Consider the following 17,127-nt stretch of genomic DNA (forward strand, 5'->3'; position numbering starts at 1 on the left):
CCAAACGAAAGCTGTCAGCACGGACAGCTGTAGCTGGTTTTCACTGCCCCTTGGAACTCCATTCGCTGCCACACAAACATTCGCGTTCTGCAAAAGCTTTGGTTGGTAATGGGGCAACACGGTGTATCTCTCTCTCGCAAAGCCCGGCAGCCAAATTCGAAATGTCCATCGATTGCTCCCAAACGGAAGCTGCCAGCACTGAAAGCTGTAGCTGGTTTTCACTGCCCCTTGGAACTCCATTCGCTGCCACACAGACATTCGCGTTCTGCAAAAGCTTTGGTTGGTAATGGGGCAACACTGTGTATCTCTCTCTCGCAGAGCCCGGCAGCCAAATTCCAAACGTCCAGCGATTGCGTACACACGAAAGCTGCCAACACTGAAAGCTGTAACTGGTTTTCACTGCCCCTTGGAACTCCATTCGCTGCCACACAGACATTCGCGTTCTGCAAAAGCTTTGGTTGGTAATGGGGCAACACTCTGTATCTCTCTCTCGCCAAGCCCGGCAGCCAAATTCGAAACGTCCAGCGATTGCTCCCAAACGAAAGCTGCCAGCACGGAAAGCTGTAGCTGGTTTTCACTGCCCCTTGGAACTGCATTCGCTGCCACACAGACATTCGCGTTCTGCAGAAGCTTTGGTTGGTAATGGGGCAACACTGTGTATCTCTCTCTTGCAGAGCCCGGCAGCCAAATTCGAAATGTCCAGCGATTGCTCCCACACGAAAGCTGCCAGCACGGAAAGACATAGCTGGTTTTCACTGCCCCTTGGAACTGCATTCGCTGCCACACAGACATTCGCGTTCTGCAAAAGCTTTGGTTGGTAATGGGGAAACACTCTGTATCTCTCTCTCGCAGAGCCCGGCTGCCAAATTCCAAACGTCCAGCGATTGCGTACACACGAAAGCTGCCAACACTGAAAGCTGTAGCTGGTTTTCACTGCCCCTTGGAACTACGTTCACTGCCACACAGACATTCGCGTTCTGCAAAAGCTTTGGTTGGTAATGGGGCAACACTCTGTATCTCTCCCTCGCAGAGCCCGGCTGCCAAATTCGAAACGTCCAGCGATTGCTCCCAAACGAAAGCTGCCAGCACAGAAAGCTGTAGCTGGTTTTCACTGCCCCTTGGAACTGCATTCGCTGCCACACAGACATTCGCGTTCTGCAGAAGCTTTCGTTGGTAATGGGGCAACACTCTTTATCTCTCTCTCGCACAACCCGGCAGCCAAATTCGACACGTCCAGCGATTGCTCCCACACGAAAGCTGCCAGCATGGAAAGATATAGCTGGTTTTCACTGCCCCTTGGAACTGCATTCGCTGCCACACAGACATTCGCCTTCTACAAAAGCTTTGCTTGGTAATGGGGAAACACTGTGTATCTCTCTCTCGCAGAGCCCGGCTGCCAAATTCCAAACGTCCAGCGATTGCTCCGACACGAAATCTGCCAGCACTGAAAGCAGTAGCTGGTTTTCACTGCCCCTTGGAACTACGTTCGCTGCCACACAGACATTCGCGTTCTGCAAAAGCTTTGGTTGGTAATGGGGCAACACTGTGTATGTCTCTCTCGCAAAGCCCGGCAGCCAAATTCGAAATGTCTAGCTATTGCTCCCACACAAAAGCTGCCAGCATGTAAAGGTGTAGCTGGTTTTCACTGCCCCTTGGAACTGCATTCGCTGCCACACAGACATTCGCGTTCTGCAAAAGCTTTGGTTGGTAATGGGGCAACACTCTGTATCTCTCTCTCGCACAGCCCGGCAGCCAAATTCGAAACGTCCAGCGATTGCTCCCAAACGAAAGCTGCCAGCACGGAAAGCTGTAGCTGGTTTTCACTGCCCCTTGGAACTGCATTCGCTGCCACACAGACATTCGCGTTCTGCAGAAGCTTTGGTTGGTAATGGGGCAACACTGTGTATCTCTCTCTCGCAGAGCCCGGCAGCCAAATTCGAAACGTCCAGCGATTGCTCCCAAACGAAAGCTGCCAGCACGGAAAGCTGTAGCTGGTTTTCACTGCCCCTTGGAACTGCATTCGCTGCCACACAGACATTCGCGTTCTGCAGAAGCTTTGGTTGGTAATGGGGCAACACTGTGTATCTCTCTCTTGCAGAGCCCGGCAGCCAAATTCGAAATGTCCAGCGATTGCGTACACACGAAAGCTGCCAACACTGAAAGCTGTAGCTGGTTTTCACTGCCCCTTGGAACTACGTTCACTGCCACACAGACATTCGCGGTCTGCAAAAGCTTTGGTTGGTAATGGGGCAACACTCTGTATCTCTCTCTCGCAGAGCCCGGCTGCCAAATTCCAAACGTCCAGCGATTGCGTACACACGAAAGCTGCCAACACTGAAAGCTGTAGCTGGTTTTCACTGCCCCTTGGAACTACGTTCACTGCCACACAGACATTCGCGTTCTGCAAAAGCTTTGGTTGGTAATGGGGCAACACTCTGTATCTCTCTCTCGCAGAGCCCGGCTGCCAAATTCCAAACGTCCAGCGATTGCTCCCAAACGAAACCTGCCAGCACAGAAAGCTGTAGCTGGTTTTCACTGCCCCTTGGAACTGCATTCGCTGCCACACAGACATTCGCGTTCTGCAGAAGCTTTGGTTGGTAATGGGGCAACACTCTGTATCTCTCTCTCGCAGAGCCCGGCAGCCAAATTCGACACGTCCAGTGATTGCTCCCAAACGAAAGCTGCTAGCATGGAAAGATATAGCTGGTTTTCACTGCCCCTTGGAACTGCATTCGCTGCCACACAGACATTCGCCTTCTACAAAAGCTTTGCTTGGTAATGGGGAAACACTCTGTATCTCTCTCTCGCAGAGCCCGGCTGCCAAATTCCAAACGTCCAGCGATTGCTCCCAAACGAAAGATGCCAGCACTGAAAGCAGTAGCTGGTTTTCACTGCCCCTTGGAACTGCATTCGCTGTCACACAGACATTCGCGTTCTGCAAAAGCTTTGGTTGGTAATGGGGCAACACTCTGTATCTCTCTCTCGCAGAGCCCGGCAGCCAAATTCGAAACGTCCAGCGATTGCTCCCAAACGAAAGCTGCCAGCACGGAAAGCTGTAGCTGGTTTTCACTGCCCCTTGGAACTGCATTCGCTGCCACACAGACATTCGCGTTCTGCAAAAGCTTTGGTTGGTAATGGGGCAACACTCTGTATCTCTCTCTCGCAGAGCCCGGCAGCCAAATTCGAAACGTCCAGCGATTGCTCCCAAACGAAAGCCGCCAGCACAGAAAGATATAGCTGGTTTTCACTGCGCCTTGGATCTACGTTCACTGCCACACAGACATTCGCGTTCTGCAAAAGCTTTGGTTGGTAATGGGGCAACACTGTGTATCTCTCTCTCGCACAGCCCGGCTGCCAAATTCGAAACGTCCAGCGATTGCTCCCAAACGAAAGCTGCCAGCACGGAAAGCTGTAGCTGGTTTTCACTGCCCCTTGGAAATGCATTCGCTGCCACACAGACTTTCGCGTTCTGCAGAAGCTTTGGTTGGTAATGGGGCAACACTGTTTATCTCTCTCTCGCAGAGCCCGGCAGCCAAATTCGAAACGTCCAGCGATTGCTCCCAAATGAAAGCTGCCAGTACGGAAAGCTCTAGCTGGTTTTCACTGCCCCTTGGAACTGCATTCGCTGCCACACAGACATTCGCGTTCTGCAAAAGCTTTGGTTGGTAATGGGGCAACACTCTGTATCTCTCTCACGCAGAGCCCGGCAGCCAAATTCGAAACGTCCAGCGATTGCTCCCAAACGAAAGCTGCCAGCACGGAAAGCTGTAGCTGGTTTTCACTGCGCCTTGGAACTGCATTCGCTGCCACACAGACATTCGCGTTCTGCAGAAGCTTTGGTTGGTAATGGGGCAACACTGTGTATCTCTCTCTCGCAGAGCCCGGCAGCCAAATTCGAAACGTCCAGCGATTGCTCCCAAACGAAAGCTGCCAGCACGGAAAGCTGTAGCTGGTTTTCACTGCCCCTTGGAACTGCATTCGCTGCCACACAGACATTCGCGTTCTGCAGAAGCTTTGGTTGGTAATGGGGCAACACTGTGTATATCTCTCTTGCAGAGCCCGGCAGCCAAATTCGAAATGTCCAGCGATTGCTCCCACACGAAAGCTGCCAGCACGGAAAGATATAGCTGGTTTTCACTGCCCCTTGGAACTGCATTCGCTGCCACACAGACATTCGCGTTCTGCAGAAGCTTTGGTTGGTAATGGGGCAACACTGTGTATATCTCTCTTGCAGAGCCCGGCAGCCAAATTCGAAACGTCCAGCGATTGCGTACACACGAAAGCTGCCAACACTGAAAGCTGTAGCTGGTTTTCACTGCCCCTTGGAACTGCATGCGCTGCCACACAGACATTCGCGTTCTGCAGAAGCTTTGGTTGGTAATGGGGCAACACTCTTTATCTCTCTCTCGCAGAGCCCGGCTGCCAAATTCGAAAGGTCCAGCGATTGCTCCCAAACGAAAGCTGCCAGCATGGAAAGATATAGCTGGTTTTCACTGCCCCTTGGAACTGCATGCGCTGCCACACAGACATTCGACTTCTACAAAAGCTTTGCTTGGTAATGGGGAAACACTCTGTATCTCTCTCTCGCAGAGCCCGGCAGCCAAATTCGAAACGTCCAGCGATTGCTCCCAAACGAAATCTGCCAGCACTGAAAGCAGTAGCTGGTTTTCACTGCCCCTTGGAACTGCGTTCGCTGCCACACAGACATTCGCGTTCTGCAAAAGCTTTGTTTGGTAATGGGGCAACACTGTGTATGTCTCTCTCGCACAGCCCGGCAGCCAAATTCGAAATGTCTAGCTATTGCTCCCACACAAAAGCTGCCAGCATGTAAAGGTGTAGCTGGTTTTCACTGCCCCTTGGAACTGCATTCGCTGCCACACAGACATTCGCGTTCTGCAAAAGCTTTGGTTGGTAATGGGTTAACACTGTGTATCTCTCTCTCGCAGAGCCCGGCAGCCAAATTCGAAACGTCCAGCGATTGCTCCCAAACGAAAGCTGTCAGCACGGACAGCTGTAGCTGGTTTTCACTGCCCCTTGGAACTGCATTCGCTGCCACACAGACATTCGCGTTCTGCAGAAGCTTTGGTTGGTAATGGGGCAACACTGTGTATCTCTCTCTCGCAGAGCCCGGCAGCCAAATTCGAAACGTCCAGCTATTGCTCCCAAACGAAAGCTGCCAGCACGGAAAGCTGTAGCTGGTTTTCACTGCCCCTTGGAACTGCATTCGCTGCCACACAGACATTCGCGTTCTGCAGAAGCTTTGGTTGGTAATGGGGCAACACTGTGTATCTCTCTCTTGCAGAGCCCGGCAGCCAAATTCGAAATGTCCAGCGATTGCTCCCACACGAAAGCTGCCAGCACGGAAAGCTGTAGCTGGTTTTCACTGCCCCTTGGAACTGCATTCGCTGCCACACAGACATTCGCGTTCTGCAAAGGTTTGGTTGGTAATGGGGAAACACTCTGTATCTCTCTCTCGCAGAGCCCGGCTGCCAAATTCCAAACGTCCAGCGATTGCGTACACACGAAAGCTGCCAACACTGAAAGCTGTAGCTGGTTTTCACTGCCCCTTGGAACTACGTTCACTGCCACACAGACATTCGCGTTCTGCAAAAGCTTTGGTTGGTAATGGGGCAACACTCTGTATCTCTCTCTCGCAGAGCCCGGCTGCCAAATTCGAAACGTCCAGCGATTGCTCCCAAACGAAAGCTGCCAGCACAGAAAGCTGTAGCTGGTTTTCACTGCCCCTTGGAACTGCATTCGCTGCCACACAGACATTCGCGTTCTGCAGAAGCTTTGGTTGGTAATGGGGCAACACTCTTTATCTCTCTCTCGCACAGCCCGGCAGCCAAATTCGACACGTCCAGCGATTGCTCCCACACGAAAGCTGCCAGCATGGAAAGATATAGCTGGTTTTCACTGCCCCTTGGAACTGCATTCGCTGCCACACAGACATTCGCCTTCTACAAAAGCTTTGCTTGGTAAAGGGGAAACACTCTGTATCTCTCTCTCGCAGAGCCCGGCTGCCAAATTCCAAACGTCCAGCGATTGCTCCGACACGAAAGATGCCAGCACTGAAAGCAGTAGCTGGTTTTCACTGCCCCTTGGAACTACGTTCGCTGCCACACAGACATTCGCGTTCTGCAAAAGCTTTGGTTGGTAATGGGGCAACACTGTGTATGTCTCTCTCGCACAGCCCGGCAGCCAAATTCGAAATGTCTAGCTATTGCTTCCACACAAAAGCTGCCAGCATGTAAAGGTGTAGCTGGTTTTCACTGCCCCTTGGAACTGCATTCGCTGCCACACAGACATTCGCGTTCTGCAAAAGCTTTGGTTGGTAATGGGGCAACACTGTGTATATCTCTCTCTCGCACAGCCCGGCAGCCAAATTCGAAACGTCCAGCGATTGCTCCCAAACGAAAGCTGCCAGCACGGAAAGCTGTAGCTGGTTTTCACTGCCCCTTGGAACTGCATTCGCTGCCACACAGACATTTGCGTTCTGCAGAAGCTTTGGTTGGTAATGGGGCAACACTGTGTATCTCTCTCTCGCAGAGCCCGGCAGCCAAATTCGAAACGTCCAGCGATTGCTCCCAAACGAAAGCTGCCAGCACGGAAAGCTGTAGCTGGTTTTCACTGCCCCTTGGAACTGCATTCGCTGCCACACAGACATTCGCGTTCTGCAGAAGCTTTGGTTGGTAATGGGGCAACACTGTGTATCTCTCTCTTGCAGAGCCCGGCAGCCAAATTCGAAATGTCCAGCGATTGCGTACACACGAAAGCTGCCAACACTGAAAGCTGTAGCTGGTTTTCACTGCCCCTTGGAACTACGTTCACTGCCACACAGACATTCGCGTTCTGCAAAAGCTTTGGTTGGTAATGGGGCAACACTCTGTATCTCTCTCTCGCACAGCCCGGCTGCCAAATTCGAAACGTCCAGCGATTGCTCCCAAACGAAAGCTGCCAACACTGAAAGCTGTAGCTGGTTTTCACTGCCCCTTGGAACTACGTTCACTGCCACACAGACATTCGCGTTCTGCAAAAGCTTTGGTTGGTAATGGGGCAACACTCTGTATCTCTCTCTCGCAGAGCCCGGCTGCCAAATTCCAAACGTCCAGCGATTGCTCCCAAACGAAAGCTGCCAGCACAGAAAGCTGTAGCTGGTTTTCACTGCCCCTTGGAACTGCATTCGCTGCCACACAGACATTCGCGTTCTGCAGAAGCTTTGGTTGGTAATGGGGCAACACTCTGTATCTTTCTCTCGCAGAGCCCGGCAGCCAAATTCGACACGTCCAGCGATTGCTCCCAAACGAAAGCTGCTAGCATGGAAAGATATAGCTGGTTTTCACTGCCCCTTGGAACTGCATTCGCTGCCACACAGACATTCGCCTTCTACAAAAGCTTTGCTTGGTAATGGGGAAACACTCTGTATCTCTCTCTCGCAGAGCCCGGCTGCCAAATTCCAAACGGCCAGCGATTGCTCCGACACGAAAGATGCCAGCACTGAAAGCAGTAGCTGGTTTTCACTGCCCCTTGGAACTACGTTCGCTGCCACACAGACATTCGCGTTCTGCAAAAGGTTTGGTTGGTAATGGGGCAATACTGTGTATGTCTCTCTCGCACAGCCCGGCAGCCAAATTCGAAATGTCTAGCTATTGCTCCCACACAAAAGCTGCCAGCATGTAAAGGTGTAGCTGGTTTTCACTGCCCCTTGGAACTGCGTTCGCTGCCACACAGACATTCGCGTTCTGCAAAAGCTTTGCTTGGTAATGGGGCAACACTCTGTATCTCTCTCTCGCACAGCCCGGCAGCCAAATTCGAAACGTCCAGCGATTGCTCCCAAACGAAAGCTGCCAGCACGGAAAGCTGTAGCTGGTTTTCACTGCCCCTTGGAACTGCATTCGCTGCCACACAGACATTCGCGTTCTGCAAAAGCTTTGGTTGGTAATGGGGCAACACTGTGTATCTCTCTCTCACAGAGCCCGGTAGCCAAATTCGAAACGTCCAGCGATTGCGTACACACGAAAGCTGCCAACACTGAAAGCTGTAGCTGGTTTTCACTGCCCCTTGGAACTGCATTCGCTGCCACACAGACATTCGCGTTCTGCAAAAGCTTTGGTTGGTAATGGGGCAACACTCTGTATCTCTCTCTCGCACAGCCCGGCAGCCAAATTTGAAACGTCCAGCGATTGCTCCCAAACGAAAGCTGCCAGCACGGAAAGCTGTAGCTGGTTTTCACTGCCCCTTGGAACTGCATTCGCTGCCACACAGACATTCGCGTTCTGCAGAAGCTTTGGTTGGTAATGGGGCAACACTGTGTATCTCTCTCTCGCAGAGCCCGGCTGCCAAATTCAAAACGTCCAGCTATTGCTCCCAAACGAAAGCTGCCAGCACGGAAAGCTGTAGCTGGTTTTCACTGCCCCTTGGAACTGCATTCGCTGCCACACAGACATTCGCGTTCTGCAGAAGTTTTTGTTGGTAATGGGGCAACACTGTGTATCTCTCTCTTGCAGAGCCCGGCAGCCAAATTCGAAATGTCCAGCGATTGCTCCCACACGAAAGCTGCCAGCATGGAAAGATATAGCTGGTTTTCACTGCCCCTCGGAACTGCATTCGCTGCCACAAGGACATTCGCGTTCTGCAAAAGCTTTGGTTGGTAATGGGGCAACACTGTGTATCTCTCTCTCGCAGAGCCCGGCAGCCAAATACCAAACGTCCAGCCACTGTGCCCAAACGATAGATGCCAGCACTGAAAGCAGTAGCTGGTTTTCACTGCCCCTTGGAACTGCATTCGCTGCCACACAGACATTCGCGTTCTGCAGAAGGTTTGGTTGGTAATGGGGCAACATTCTGTATCTCTCTCTCGCAGAGCCCGGCAGCCAAATTCGAAACGTCCAGCGATTGCTCCCAAACGAAAGCTGCCAGCACGGAAAGCTGTAGCTGGTTTTCACTGCCCCTTGGAACTGCATTCGCTGCCACACAGACATTCGCGTTCTGCAAAAGCTTTGGTTGGTAATGGGGCAACACTCTGTATCTCTCTCTCGCAGAGCCCGGCTGCCAAATTCCAAACGTCCAGCGATTGCGTACACACGAAAGCTGCCAACACTGACAGCTGTAGCTGGTTTTCACTGCCCCTTGGAACTCCATTCGCTGCCACACAGACATTCGCGTTCTGCAAAAGCTTTGGTTGGTAATGGGGCAACACTCTGTATCTCTCTCTCGCAGAGCCCGGCTGCCAAATTCGAAACATCCAGCGCTTGCTCCCAAACGAAAGCTGCCAGCACGGAAAGATATAGCTGGTTTTCACTGCCCCTTGGATCTACGTTCACTGCCACACAGACATTCGCGTTCTGCAAAAGCTTTGGTTGGTAATGGGGCAACACTGTGTATCTCTCTCTCGCACAGCCCGGCTGCCAAATTCGAAACGTCCAGCGATTGCTCCCAAACGAAAGCTGCCAGCACGGAAAGCTGTAGCTGGTTTTCACTGCCCCTTGGAACTGCATTCGCTGCCACACAGACATTCGCGTTCTGCAGAAGCTTTGGTTGGTAATGGGGCAACACTGTTTATCTCTCTCTCGCAGAGCCCGGCTGCCAAATTCGAAACGTCCAGCGATTGCTCCCAAACGAAAGCTGCCAGCATGGAAAGATATAGCTGGTTTTCACTGCCCCTTGGAACTGCATGCGCTGCCACACAGACATTCGCCTTCTACAAAAGCTTTGCTTGCTAATGGGGAAACACTCTGTATCTCTCTCTCGCAGAGCCCGGCAGCCAAATTCGAAACGTCCAGCGATTGCTCCGACACGAAATCTGCCAGCACTGAAAGCAGTAGCTGGTTTTCACTGCCCCTTGGAACTGCGTTCGCTGCCACACAGACATTCGCGTTCTGCAAAAGCTTTGGTTGGTAATGGGGCAACACTTTGTATGTCTCTCTCGCACAGCCCGGCAGCCAAATTCGAAATGTCTAGCTATTGCTCCCACACAAAAGCTGCCAGCATGTAAAGGTGTAGCTGGTTTTCACTGCCCCTTGGAACTGCATTCGCTGCCACACAGACATTCGCGTTCTGCAGAAGCTTTGGTTGGTAATGGGGCAACACTGTTTATCTCTCTCTCGCAGAGCCCGGCAGCCAAATTCGAAATGTCCAGCGATTGCTCCCACACGAAAGCTGCCAGCACGGAAAGCTATAGTTGGTTTTCACTGCCCCTTGGAACTGCATTCGCTGCCACAAGGACATTCGCGTTCTGCAAAAGCTTTGGTTGGTAATGGGGCAACACTGTGTATCTCTCTCTCGCAGAGCCCGGCAGCCAAATACCAAACGTGCAGTGATTGCGTACACACGAAAGCTGCCAACACTGAAAGCTGTAGCTGGTTTTCACTGCCCCTTGGAACTCCATTCGCTGCCACACAGACATTCGCGTTCTGCAAAAGCTTTGGTTGGTAATGGGGCAACACTCTGTATCTCTCTCTCGCACAGCCCGGCAGCCAAATTCGAAACGTCCAGCGATTGCTCCCAAACGAAAGCTGCTAGCACGGAAAGCTGTAGCTGGTTTTCACTGCCCCTTGGAACTGCATTCGCTGCCACACAGACATTCGCGTTCTGCAGAAGCTTTGGTTGGTAATGGGGCAACACTGTGTATCTCTCTCTCGCAGAGCCCGGCAGCCAAATTCGAAACGTCCAGCGATTGCTCCCAAACGAAAGCTGCCAGCACGGAAAGCTGTAGCTGGTTTTCACTGCCCCTTGGAACTGCATTCGCTGCCACACAGACATTCGCGTTCTGCAGAAGCTTTGGTTGGTAATGGGGCAACACTGTGTATATCTCTCTTGCAGAGCCCGGCAGCCAAACTCGAAATGTCTAGCGATTCCTCCCACACGAAAGCTGCCAGCATGGAAAGATATAGCTGGTTTTCACTGCCCCTTGGAACTGCATTCGCTGCCACACAGACATTCGCGTTCTGCAAAAGCTTTGGTTGGTAATGGGGCAACACTCTGTATCTCTCTCTCGCACAGCCCGGCTGCCAAATTCGAAACGTCCAGCGATTGCTCCCAAACGAAAGCTGCCAGCACGGAAAGCTGTAGCTGGTTTTCACTGCCCCTTGGAACTGCATTCGCTGCCACACAGACATTCGCGTTCTGCAAAAGCTTTGGTTGGTAATGGGGCAACACTCTGTATCTCTCTCTCGCAGAGCCCGGCAGCCAAATTCGAAACGTCCAGCGATTGCTCCCAAACGAAAGCTGCCAGCACGGAAAGATATAGCTGGTTTTCACTGCCCCTTGGATCTACGTTCACTGCCACACAGACATTCGCCGTCTGCAAAAGCTTTGGTTGGTAATGGGGCAACGCTGTGTATCTCTCTCTCGCACAGCCCGGCTGCCAAATTCGAAACGTCCAGCGATTGCTCCGAAACGAAAGCTGCCAGCACGGAAAGCTGTAGCTGGTTTTCACTGCCCCTTGGAACTGCATTCGCTGCCACACAGACATTCGCGTTCTGCAGAAGCTTTGGTTGGTAATGGGGCAACACTGTTTATCTCTCTCTCGCAGAGCCCGGCTGCCAAATTCGAAACGTCTAGCGATTGCTCCCAAACGAAAGCTGCCAGCATGGAAAGATATAGCTGGTTTTCACTGCCCCTTGGAACTGCATGCGCTGCCACACAGACATTCGCCTTCTACAAAAGCTTTGCTTGCTAATGGGGAAACACTCTGTATCTCTCTCTCGCAGAGCCCGGCTGCCAAATTCGAAACGTCCAGCGATTGCTCCGACACGAAATCTGCCAGCACTGAAAGCAGTAGCTGGTTTTCACTGCCCCTTGGAACTGCGTTCGCTGCCACACAGACATTCGCGTTCTGCAAAAGCTTTGGTTGGTAATGGGGCAACACTTTGTATGTCTGTCTCGCACAGCTCGGCAGCCAAATTCGAAATGTCTAGCTATTGCTCCCACACAAAAGCTGCCAGCATGTAAAGGTGTAGCTGGTTTTCACTGCCCCTTGGAACTGCATTCGCTGCCACACAGACATTCGCGTTCTGCAAAAGCTTTGGTTGGTAATGGGGCAACACTGTTTATCTCTCTCTCGCAGAGCCCGGCAGCCAAATTCGAAACGTTTAGCGATTACTCCCAAACGAAAGCTGCCAGCATGGAAAGATATAGCTGGTTTTCACTGCCCCTTGGAACTGCATTCGCTGCCACACAGACATTCGCGTTCTGCAAAAGCTTTGGTTGGTAATGGGGCAACACTGTGTATCTCTCTCTCGCAGAGCCCGGCTGCCAAATTCCAAACGTCCAGCGATTGCTCCGACACGAAATCTGCCAGCACTGAAAGCAGCAGCTGGTTTTCACTGCCCCTTGGAACTGCGTTCGCTGCCACACAGACATTCGCGTTCTGCAAAAGCTTTGCTTGGTAATGGGGCAACACTCTGTATCTCTCTCTCGCACAGCCCGGCAGCCAAATTCGAAACGTCCAGCGATTGCTCCCAAACGAAAGCTGCCAGCACGGAAAGCTGTAGCTGGTTTTCACTGCCCCTTGGAACTGCATTCGCTGCCACACAGACATTCGCGTTCTGCAGAAGCTTTGGTTGGTAATGGGGCAACACTGTGTATCTCTCTCTCACAGAGCCCGGTAGCCAAATTCGAAACGTCCAGCGATTGCGTACACACGAAAGCTGCCAACACTGAAAGCTGTAGCTGGTTTTCACTGCCCCTTGGAACTGCATTCGCTGCCACACAGACATTCGCGTTCTGCAAAAGCTTTGGTTGGTAATGGGGCAACACTCTGTATCTCTCTCTCGCACAGCCCGGCAGCCAAATTTGAAACGTCCAGCGATTGCTCCCAAACGAAAGCTGCCAGCACGGAAAGCTGTAGCTGGTTTTCACTGCCCCTTGGAACTGCATTCGCTGCCACACAGACATTCGCGTTCTGTAGAAGCTTTGGTTGGTAATGGGGCAACACTGTGTATCTCTCTCTCGCAGAGCCCGGCTGCCAAATTCAAAACGTCCAGCTATTGCTCCCAAACGAAAGCTGCCAGCACGGAAAGCTGTAGCTGGTTTTCACTGCCCCTTGGAACTGCATTCGCTGCCACACAGACATTCGCGTTCTGCAGAAGTTTTTGTTGGTAATGGGGCAACACTGTGTATCTCTCTCTTGCAGAGCCCGGCAGCCAAATTCGAAATGTCCAGCGATTGCTCCCACACGAAAGCTGCCAGCATGGAAAGATATAGCTGGTTTTCACTGCCCCTTGGAACTGCATTCGCTGCCACAAGGACATTCGCGTTCTGCAAAAGCTTTGGTTGGTAATGGGGCAACACTGTGTATCTCTCTCTCGCAGAGCCCGGCAGCCAAATACCAAACGTCCAGCCACTGTGCCCAAACGATAGATGCCAGCACTGAAAGCAGTAGCTGGTTTTCACTGCCCCTTGGAACTGCATTCGCTGCCACACAGACATTCGCGTTCTGAAAAAGCTTTGGTTGGTAATCGGGCAACACTGTGTATCTCTCTCTTGCAGAGTCCGGCAGCCAAATACCAAACGTCCAGCCACTGTGCCCAAACGAAAGCTGCCAGCACAGAAAGCTGTAGCTGGTTTTCACTGCCCCTTGGAACTGCATTCGCTGCCACACAGACATTCGCGTTCTGCAGAAGCTTTGGTTGGTAATGGGGCAACATTCTGTATCTCTCTCTCGCAGAGCCCGGCAGCCAAATTCGAAACGTCCAGCGATTGCTCCCAAACGAAAGCTGCCAGCACGGAAAGCTGTAGCTGGTTTTCACTGCCCCTTGGAACTGCATTCGCTGCCACACAGACATTCGCGTTCTGCAAAAGCTTTGGTTGGTAATGGGGCAACACTCTGTATCTCTCTCTCGCAGAGCCCGGCTGCCAAATTCCAAACGTCCAGCGATTGCGTACACACGAAAGCTGCCAACACTGAAAGCTGTAGCTGGTTTTCACTGCCCCTTGGAACTCCATTCGCTGCCACACAGACATTCGCGTTCTGCAAAAGCTTTGGTTGGTAATGGGGCAACACTCTGTATCTCTCTCTCGAAGAGCCCGGCAGCCAAATTCGAAACGTCCAGCGATTGCTCCCAAACGAAAGCTGCCAGCACGGAAAGCTGTAGCTGGTTTTCACTGCCCCTTGGAACTGCATTCGCTGCCACACAGACATTCGCGTTCTGCAAAAGCTTTGGTTGGTAATGGGGCAACACTCTGTATCTCTCTCTCGCCAAGCCCGGCAGCCAAATTCGAAACGTCCAGCGATTGCTCCCAAACGAAAGCTGCCAGCACGGAAAGATATAGCTGGTTTTCACTGCCCCTTGGATCTACGTTCACTGCCACACAGACATTCGCGTTCTGCAAAAGCTTTGGTTGGTAATGGGGCAACACTGTGTATCTCTCTCTCGCACAGCCCGGCTGCCAAATTCGAAACGTCCAGCGATTGCTCCCAAACGAAAGCTGCCAGCACGGAAAGCTGTAGCTGGTTTTCACTGCCCCTTGGAACTGCATTCGCTGCCACACAGACATTCGCGTTCTGCAGAAGCTTTGGTTGGTAATGGGGCAACACTGTTTATCTCTCTCTCGCAGAGCCCGGCTGCCAAATTCGAAACGTCCAGCGATTGCTCCCAAACGAAAGCTGCCAGCATGGAAAGATATAGCTGGTTTTCACTGCCCCTTGGAACTGCATGCGCTGCCACACAGACATTCGCCTTCTACAAAAGCTTTGCTTGCTAATGGGGAAACACTCTGTATCTCTCTCTCGCAGAGCCCGGCTGCCAAATTCGAAACGTCCAGCGATTGCTCCGACACGAAATCTGCCAGCACTGAAAGCAGTAGCTGGTTTTCACTGCCCCTTGGAACTGCATTCGCTGCCACACAGACATTCGCCTTCTGCAAAAGCTTTGGTTGGTAATGGGGCAACACTTTGTATGTCTCTCTCGCACAGCCCGGCAGCCAAATTCGAAATGTCTAGCTATTGCTCCCACACAAAAGCTGCCAGCATGTAAAGGTGTAGCTGGTTTTCACTGCCCCTTGGAACTGCATTCGCTGCCACACAGACATTCGCGTTCTGCAGAAGCTTTGGTTGGTAATGGGGCAACACTGTTTATCTCTCTCTCGCAGAGCCCGGCAGCCAAATTCGAAATGTCCAGCGATTGCTCCCACACGAAAGCTGCCAGCACGGAAAGCTATAGTTGGTTTTCACTGCCCCTTGGAACTGCATTCGCTGCCACAAGGACATTCGCGTTCTGCAAAAGCTTTGGTTGGTAATGGGGCAACACTGTGTATCTCTCTCTCGCAGAGCCCGGCAGCCAAATACCAAACGTGCAGTGATTGCGTACACACGAAAGCTGCCAACACTGAAAGCTGTAGCTGGTTTTCACTGCCCCTTGGAACTGCATTCGCTGCCACACAGACATTCGCGTTCTGCAAAAGCTTTGGTTGGTAATGGGGCAACACTCTGTATCTCTCTCTCGCACAGCCCGGCAGCCAAATTCGAAACGTCCAGCGATTGCTCCCAAACGAAAGCTGCCAGCACGGAAAGATATAGCTGGTTTTCACTGCCCCTTGGATCTACGTTCACTGCCACACAGACATTCGCCGTCTGCAAAAGCTTTGGTTGGTAATGGGGCAACGCTGTGTATCTCTCTCTCGCACAGCCCGGCTGCCAAATTCGAAACGTCCAGCGATTGCTCCGAAACGAAAGCTGCCAGCACGGAAAGCTGTAGCTGGTTTTCACTGCCCCTTGGAACTGCATTCGCTGCCACACAGACATTCGCGTTCTGCAGAAGCTTTGGTTGGTAATGGGGCAACACTCTGTATCTCTCTCTCGCAGAGCCCGGCTGCCAAATTCGAAACGTCTAGCGATTGCTCCCAAACGAAAGCTGCCAGCATGGAAAGATATAGCTGGTTTTCACTGCCCCTTGGAACTGCATGCGCTGCCACACAGACATTCGCCTTCTACAAAAGCTTTGCTTGCTAATGGGGAAACACTCTGTATCTCTCTCTCGCAGAGCCCGGCTGCCAAATTCGAAACGTCCAGCGATTGCTCCGACACGAAATCTGCCAGCACTGAAAGCAGTAGCTGGTTTTCACTGCCCCTTGGAACTGCGTTCGCTGCCACACAGACATTCGCGTTCTGCAAAAGCTTTGGTTGGTAATGGGGCAACACTTTGTATGTCTCTCTTGCACAGCCCGGCAGCCAAATTCGAAATGTCTAGCTATTGATCCCACACAAAAGCTGCCAGCATGTAAAGGTGTAGCTGGTTTTCACTGCCCCTTGGAACTGCATTCGCTGCCACACAGACATTCGCGTTCTGCAAAAGCTTTGGTTGGTAATGGGGCAACACTGTTTATCTCTCTCTCGCAGAGCCCGGCAGCCAAATTCGAAACGTCCAGCGATTGCTCCCAAACGAAAGCTGCCAGCATGGAAAGATATAGCTGGTTTTCACTGCCCCTTGGAACTGCATTCGCTGCCACACAGACATTCGCGTTCTGCAAAAGCTTTGGTTGGTAATGGGGCAACACTGTGTATCTCTCTCTCGCAGAGCCCGGCAGCCAAATACCAAACGTGCAGTGATTGCGTACACACGAAAGCTGCCAACACTGAAAGCTGTAGCTGGTTTTCACTGCCCCTTGGAACTGCATTCGCTGCCACACAGACATTCGCGTTCTGCAAAAGCTTTGGTTGGTAATGGGGCAACACTCTGTATCTCTCTCTCGCACAGCCCGGCAGCCAAATTCGAAACGTCCAGCGATTGCTCCCAAACGAAAGCTGCCAGCACGGAAAGATATAGCTGGTTTTCACTGCCCCTTGGATCTACGTTCACTGCCACACAGACATTCGCCGTCTGCAAAAGCTTTGGTTGGTAATGGGGCAACGCTGTGTATCTCTCTCTCGCACAGCCCGGCTGCCAAATTCGAAACGTCCAGCGATTGCTCCGAAACGAAAGCTGCCAGCACGGAAAGCTGTAGCTGGTTTTCACTGCCCCTTGGAACTGCATTCGCTGCCACACAGACATTCGCGTTCTGCAGAAGCTTTGGTTGGTAATGGGGCAACACTCTGTATCTCTCTCTCGCAGAGCCCGGCTGCCAAATTCGAAACGTCTAGCGATTGCTCCCAAACGAAAGCTGCCAGCATGGAAAGATATAGCTGGT

The sequence above is a fragment of the Mycteria americana genome, chromosome 7 (assembly GCF_035582795.1).
Source record: "Mycteria americana isolate JAX WOST 10 ecotype Jacksonville Zoo and Gardens chromosome 7, USCA_MyAme_1.0, whole genome shotgun sequence".
Lineage (NCBI taxonomy): Eukaryota > Metazoa > Chordata > Aves > Ciconiiformes > Ciconiidae > Mycteria > Mycteria americana.